Here is an 8,119-nt window from a genome sequence, read left to right as displayed (position 1 = left end):
ACTCACTGTGCGCCCGTGGGCAACAAAAGTTTAGCGCCCCTCCACCACTTTGCTTATAATTAAATTTAAAACTAGTTGGTAAGTAATACTACTAATACTAATTATAGGGATTTGTGGTGTCTGTATTTAGTATTTAAATAAAATAAAAAATAAAAAAAGCTAATGCAGTGGCCTGGTAAATGTTATTAATATATTTAAAAATGTAAAAAATAACAGAATAATATAGGTAATATACTAATAAAATATAAAATAAACATAAAATATATAACGTATTATTAAATACATTATAATATAAAATTTTTTTTTTTTCTTCCTTGTTTTGCCGCAAATGTTTTTATCATATCTGAGTAATTTAAGCTCTTTGTAAGAGTAGCTTCTATGTTAAGAACTGCAAGACTATTAAGTCTTTCTGAAGATATAGATTATCTTAAATAATTTTTTATTCTACGGAGTGTAGAAAAAGACCTTTCGGTTGAACAGTTGGAGGCCAAATTACAAAGGAACATTCTTAAAGCTACATCAACATAAGGAAAAATTGTAACTAATTGTTTTTCTTTTATAAATTTACTCATATCTAATAGGGTTTTAGGAGGGTTGGTGGTTAATTTTAATACACTTTGAAAATGAACACATTCATTTTCAAAGAATTCATCTAGATCTTGTTTGTAGATAGTTTTCAATTTTTTTGCATCTTCACGTATTTTTGAAGGGTCTAGTTCAAATATTTTTAAAATAAAGCTGTATTTAGATATTATACTGTAATAAGCAGATTTTCTTTTGCTGAGTTCGACTGGTAAATTGTCACATATGACATAAAATGTATTGATTTTAAAATTGTTTTGGCTATCAAATGTATGACCAGGATAATTAGATTCATCAAAATGTTTTTTTCGTTTTCTTTGTTTATTTTCAAATTCCGGAAATTAATTACAATCTATAAATTTTTCTTTTGCTGCGTCTTCATAGGTTTGAAACATTTCTCGTACAGATTTAACATAAGCAACTAATGAATTATATAACTCTACTACAGTACTCAAATCTATTTGAACAGACTGTAATAGTTTACTAGTTTTATTAAATGTATGAAGCACATCATCCAACACTCGGTCATAAATGATGTTTCTAGTCTATTAAGTTGTCGAAGTAGTCCCTCAGCTTCTGACCTTGTAAGTGGTTTTTGTAGTTTATCATGTTTCAAATCTAATAATGCTTTTTTCACGCCAGCCCAATTTATTTTCAAACTATGGCAAGCATCATCTCGAGAAGACCAAAGAGTACCTGATAAACTCTTAAGAGTGGAATTATTGTATTTTTTTAATAAGCTCCAGCGATAAGTTGAAGATGAGAAATAAACATATAGGTTTTGGATAAATGAAAAATAATTGTTTGCTTCTTCGCAACAACTAGCAGCACACATTCCAATGAGATTTAGCGAATTAGCGGAACAGAGAACAAAATCAGCTAAGGAAATAACATTTTTAATTTTTGCTTGGACACCGGAATATATGTCAGACATATTTTCGGCGTTATCATAAGACTGGCCCCTAAGAAAACAAACATTTAAGTCATATTTCTTCAATATAGAAAATATAGCGTCAGTTAACGACTCAGTCTTATGCCCAGCATCGTCAATGAACCCAATAAAACGTTCCACTGGTTCTCCATTTGGTAATACATACCTTATAATAAAAGAAAGTTGGTCAATGTGAGTTATATCAATAAAAGTGGTTGAATCAATACTAATTGAAAAGTATGTTACCGCTTTGACTTCTTTAATTATTGTTTCTAGGACATTTTCTGACATTATACTTATGAACTGCTCATAAGTATAAAAAGATAAATATGATGTATTTCCTTTACCAGGATTCCCATATTTACTTATATGCTGATACAAAAAAGAATCATATTCTGCAACTAATTCCATTGCCATAATAAAATTACCACTATTAGCAACAGAAGATCCATACTTTTCTTCAGTTTCTCTAAATGGTAATCCATGACTAGCTAATGACTTCACTACAGAACATACTCGAGTTAGCACATTAATCCAATTATTTGTCTCTATTTTTATTTGACGAGTAATTGTAGTGTCTATTCGACCTAAATCAGTTGCCCGTTGTTTCATTTTCTATACACAAATTTTATGTCCTTCTGAGTTTTCATGTTTTATACATTTTTCTGGATATTTCCAATTTGAGAATCCTTTTTTAGAAAAAACAGTCTGGTTTTCAAACAAATAACAAGGGATACAATTCACTGATCGATTTGTTTCTGAGTAGAATAAATAATCTCGTTGGCATGTCTCTCCATTGACTAATACGGTTTTAAACCAATCTTTATTTAAGTACCTATTTAAAGTCCGATGACCTCCGGATTTATGTACAATGAGATACTCTTTTTTGGAATGTGTAAAATCTGCATTTATATTTTGGCTGAATCCATTTCTACAAATATAATCTCTTGTTTTCTCTTCTAAACTAGATCAGAACTAAAATTACCACAAATTAAAAAAAAAACAATAATTTATAATAATCACTATTTGCTATACCTAAATTTAAGTAATTTATTCTCTAATAATCTATTTAATTGATATTTATTTTTTTTAAACAACATTTATTGGTTAGGTTTAATTTTAAATTTTACTAATTTTACATAGGAGATTTACACAAGTCAACAATGATAAATAACTAACATTTTTATACAAATTGTAAATATTATAAAGAAATATTTTAAAATATTGTGAAATTACTCACCCTGGAATATCACTGGAATCTGGTTTATGTAAAACATCGATATCCAGATTAATATTTCCAGTCTTATTGAATGATACTTGACTACTTGTTTTCTTGGACTCAATTTCACTAAGTGCCTCTTCATTTTCTTCATTGTTACTTCTAAAACGACAATAAAAATTTAAATTAATAAAATACTAAAACATATTCTTTTAATAGATCTCAGGCTAGTTTTTAAAACACAATTGAAATTAAGTTTTTTGAACAATTGAAATTAAACAAATTGAAATTAACAGACTCAATTTCACTAAGTGCCTCTTCATTTTCTTCATTGTTACTTCTAAAACGACAATAAAAATTTAAATTAATAAAATACGAAAACATATTCTTTTAATAGATCTTAGGCTAGTTTTTAAAACAATTAGGTACAATTGAAAATACTGGAATTTTAATTTATTTTTCATACAAGGTTGGTTCCAGTCAGCAATTATAAAATGCCAACATTATTTATAAATATGTTATAAATAATTATTTATAAATATATTATACTTATTATTATAAAGGAATATTTTAAAACATATGAAATTACTTACAATGGAACATCACTGGAGCCTGCTTTATGTAAATCATTAATATTTCTAGTGTTGTTGTAAATCATTAATATTTCTAGTGTTGTTACTTGTTTTCTTAGACAATACAACAGACTCAATTTCACTTGGTGATCCTTCATTTTCTTAATTTTTTTTTAAACCAACAAAGTGTATAATGAAGTTATTGTATTAATGTAATTTTAACTAAATTAATATTAATTATTTTAAAAATATATTAAATGTAACTAGAGAGCTAGATTATAAAACATAAAACTAATAACCGACAGTTGCTAAAAACACTTACCTTTTATTTCTTGTTTTGAAAAAAAATCAAATATTTTTGGAAGTTTTGAAATATTATTTTCAATTTACAATTTTTTTTTTTGTTTGCAGCTCTGCTAAGTTTTTTTTGAATCATTATATATCAATAATAAGTATATTAATTATAACTATATAAGTACCCAGTAGGCACGGGGCGTAAAAAAGACGTCCTTTGGACGTTCAATTAGCGTCTGTCCGTCCCATTTAAATTCTAAACGTATTTTGAACGTCTTTTTGGCGTCCGATAAATTTTTCGTCCAAAAAAGATCCAGAATGCTTCATTAAATCAAAATTAAATGAGTTAAATCACGCAATCCGCAAAACTTATTTTTTTAATTGAAAACGCATTTTTAAAACAAATGTTAAAGGAACTTTCAAATGTAAAAGAACTTTTTTATGGCATATATATATATATATATATATATATATATATATATATATATATATATATATATATATATATATATATATATATATATATATATATATATATATATATATATATATATATATATATATATATATATATATATATATATATATATATATATATATATATATATATATATATATATATATATATATATATATACATATTTAATTACTTAAGAATCGTGTTAATATTGATACAGAAATTGACAAAGATATCGAAAGAAATAGTTCAAAACTGAGTATATGATATTTCTACTAAATATATACTGGCGAACGTGACGTCACTTTAACTAACTAAACGGCAACCATTATGATATGGGGGCAAACATTGCGCTTAAAAATGCTGTGTTTTAGATAGTTTAACCTATGTTAAAAGTCATCCGAATTTGAGTTTTTATATTTTGCCTGCTGATCCAAAGAGAAGAAGATTGTGGCTTAATGCTATATCAAAAAATTTATCCTTCATAAAAACACTCAATAAAATTCTAACACAGTATTTTCACTATCTCATATCTTCAATTAATTCTGTCTATTTTTCTAAAATATAACAGCTTTTAGTTTTCCCTTATTTTAAACCTATTCAGTTATCTCTTCTTCTACTCCTTACCCTTCTGTTCCATATATGTACATATTTGTATGATCCTGAGTGTGCATTGTGTGTGTGTATGTGTGTACAAATAATGTGTTTACTTAATTATATGTGCTTATTTACATATATGTGAGATTGTGTATATGTATGTATTGTGTGTATGTGTATTTGTATATTTGTATGCATATGTATGTATGTATATATGTATATATGTATGTATGTATGTATGTATGTATGTATGTATGTATGTATGTATGTATGTATGTATGTATGTATATATGTATATATGTATGTATGTATGTATGTATGTATGTATGTATGTATGTATGTATGTATGTATGTATGTATGTATGTATGTATGTATGTATGTATGTATGTATGTATGTATGTATGTATGTATGTATGTATGTATGTATGTATGTATGTATGTATGTATGTATGTATGTATGTATGTATGTATGTATGTATGTATGTATGTATATATTTATTTATTTATATATATATATATATATATATTTGTGTGTGTGTGTGTGTGTGTGTGTGTGTGTGTGTGTGTGTGTGTGTGTCCTTTATAATAATCCTTTAGAAGATAGATGTAATTAATTTCTCTAATTATCATTGTTTATAATTATTGTTTGATAAAATTTATTTTTTAGTTACTTAATTAACTTCAAATAAGAATGAGAAAAATGTATTTAAAGATGAAAGTGAGTTAATGTTTTTTTCTATATGAATGAATTTTTGATAATTTATGGTTTTTAGTTTTAATGTTTAGTAAAAAAAAAATAACACAGCAAACATCTAAAAAGGAATTTAAGTGGACCTATATAGGCATTTTAGGTGGTTGCAGTTTTGGTCATCACACTTAGTGGACCATTAGTGGCATCATCCACAAGTGGATAACATGAATAACCACTATATCACTTGTTGGAATGTTATCGGCTGGCTACTTGAGTAATTTACTAAGTAAACAATGAGTTAAACTCCATTTAACTGCTCAAAATGCCTATATAGGTCTACTGCAAATCCACAACAACAATGTTTGGTGAGAAAATTTCAATATGTAGTCATTTATTTATTGACATGTATTTTCAGGGTTCCCAATCCTCCTTAAAAACCTTAAATATCCTTGGAAAAAAATCCTCCTTAAAAGTCCTTAAATAAACTTAAAAAATGGTAAAATTTGACTGCTCTAATTTGAAATCTTAATAAATTCATACTTCGAAAGGGAAATCTTAAATGCTCTTCTTTTCTTGCTGAACTGACTAGGTAGCTATTTTGAGTATTGTGGAGTATTAAAATAATACTTAATTTACTTTTCTAAAAATTTTATTTTACTTATTAATTAATAATTTATTTATAAACATATATATGTATTGGTCAAATACATGTTTGTATTTAGTAAAATATATATTTTATGTATATATATTGATATATATATTTTATGTATATATATATATATATATATTTTATGTATATATATATATATATATATATATATATATATATATATATATATATATATATATATATATATATATGTATGTATATATATAGAACCCTTAGATGTTGTCCGAAAGTTTTTTCCATATTTTGTTGACAAAAAGTAAAAATTAAAATGCAAGACCGGAATTTTTTTTTTAAATAATGGTAGACTGCCTGCCCCAACCAAACCCTCAGTCGATGTAGCAGCACTCCCTTGCGGTTCAGGCTATTTGTCAGTCGATGTAGCAGCACTCCCTTGCGAGTCAGGCTATTTGTCAGTTGATGTAGCAGCACTCCCTTGCGAGTCACGCTATTTTTTTATTTTTATTTTTTTTACTGTAAATCATGCGCAGAGTGTTGCTACATCGACTATCTTATAGCCTGACTCGCAAGGGAGTGTTGCTACATCGACTATCTTATAGCCTGACTCGCAAGGGAGTGCTGCTACTTCAACTGACAAATAGCCTGACTCGCAAGGGAGTGCTGCTACATCGACTGACAAATAGCCTGACCCGCAAGGGAGTGCTGCTACATCGACTGAGGGTTTGGTTGGGGCAGGCAGTCTATCATTAATAAAAAAAAAATTCCGGTCTTGCATTTTAATTTTTACTTTTTGTCATCAAAATATGGAAAAAACTTTCGGACAACATCTAAGGGTTCTATATATATATATATATATATATATATATATATATATATATATATATATATATATATATATATATATATATATATATATATATATATATATATATATATATATATATTATATATATATATATATATATATATATATATATATATATATATATATATAATAGCATATTTTTATTTTATAATTAACTAATATATAGACTTATTAATTACTTAATTAAAGAATGGTGAAATATAAAAAACGTTTAGAGTTGAAAATAGTTTTGATCTTTACTAGTGTGATTCTATCGCTGAGTTTCTTGAATGTGATCAATCACTTTTTGATAAAAATATTGCAAAAAAAGTGGTATGTTTTTTATTATGGTTGAATTCTTAGTTTTCTTTATTAGGGTAAATTACTATTATAAGTTACATAAATTTTGATTTGTAAATATATACATGTTGCACACTTTATACATACACAATATTATCAAATTGATCAAAACATTTAATGAATTATCCTATCCCCAATATAAGTTGCACTAAATTGTCCCGTATCACTTATACTAGTGTTATCTTTTGAATTTAGAAATAGAAGTTGTTCTATTTCTAAATTCAAAAATGTTGGTGGCTCATCATGCAGTGCAGTTGAGAAGAGCATTCTTTCAAAGTGAGTATAATTTTTCTATAAAATGAGCATTTTTAATACTATCATTTTATATATGTGTGTGTGTATGCGTGTTATATGTGTTTGTGTGTGTGTATTAAATATATATATATATATATATATATATATATATATATATATATATTACGTCATAAAGTGTATTATAAATGTTCTCTTTATTCTTTTCCCCTTTATTTTTACATACTTATCTTTACAATTTTTTTTTTAGGTTTAAGACTGTTTACCTGATTCCTACAGCAAAAAGAACTTTAAAATGCTGTTGGCAATGCTCTAAAGCGCGCACCTGATTCTAAAAGATGGTGAATGACGTCAAGTGTTCAAACAGTCGGTTCTTGGAAAGTAACAAGTGGATGAAGAAGTTTAAAAAAATTATAATTTATAAAACTTAGCACAATTATATTATTAAAAAGTTTAAGCAAATTTTTACTTTTTACTTATTCTCAAAAAACTCTGTGAAAGCATAAATTTTAACCTTACTTATGAATAAAGTCATGTAAAAAGACGTATTTTAGACGTCGAAATGAGGACGGCTAAACTAAGTTATTTAAAAACGTTATTTGACGTTTCCATTTAACACTAATTCTGAACGTCCTAAATTCACGTCTTAAAAAGACGTCATTTGGCGTTGCCATTCAGAACCAGTTCTGAA

At 26.3% G+C, this 8,119-nt stretch overlaps 1 long non-coding RNA gene across 2 annotated transcripts; it reads left to right on the top strand.

Moving 5' to 3' along the window:
• The first annotated feature begins 4,355 nt into the window (after positions 1-4,355).
• Positions 4,356-7,890, top strand: LOC136089063 (uncharacterized). 2 transcript variants are annotated; one of them, XR_010642759.1, is made up of 4 exons: positions 4,356-5,371; positions 7,081-7,149; positions 7,353-7,452; positions 7,679-7,890. It is a non-coding gene; the product is annotated as an uncharacterized LOC136089063 (long non-coding RNA). The 2 variants fall into 2 exon arrangements; XR_010642760.1 differs by having other exon boundaries at positions 4,357-5,371; positions 7,372-7,452.
• The last annotated feature ends 229 nt before the right edge of the window (positions 7,891-8,119 follow it).

The sequence above is a fragment of the Hydra vulgaris genome, chromosome 12 (genome assembly GCF_038396675.1).
Source record: "Hydra vulgaris chromosome 12, alternate assembly HydraT2T_AEP".
In the NCBI taxonomy this organism is placed as follows: domain Eukaryota; kingdom Metazoa; phylum Cnidaria; class Hydrozoa; order Anthoathecata; family Hydridae; genus Hydra; species Hydra vulgaris.
This window is presented reverse-complemented; position numbering and strand designations above follow the sequence as displayed.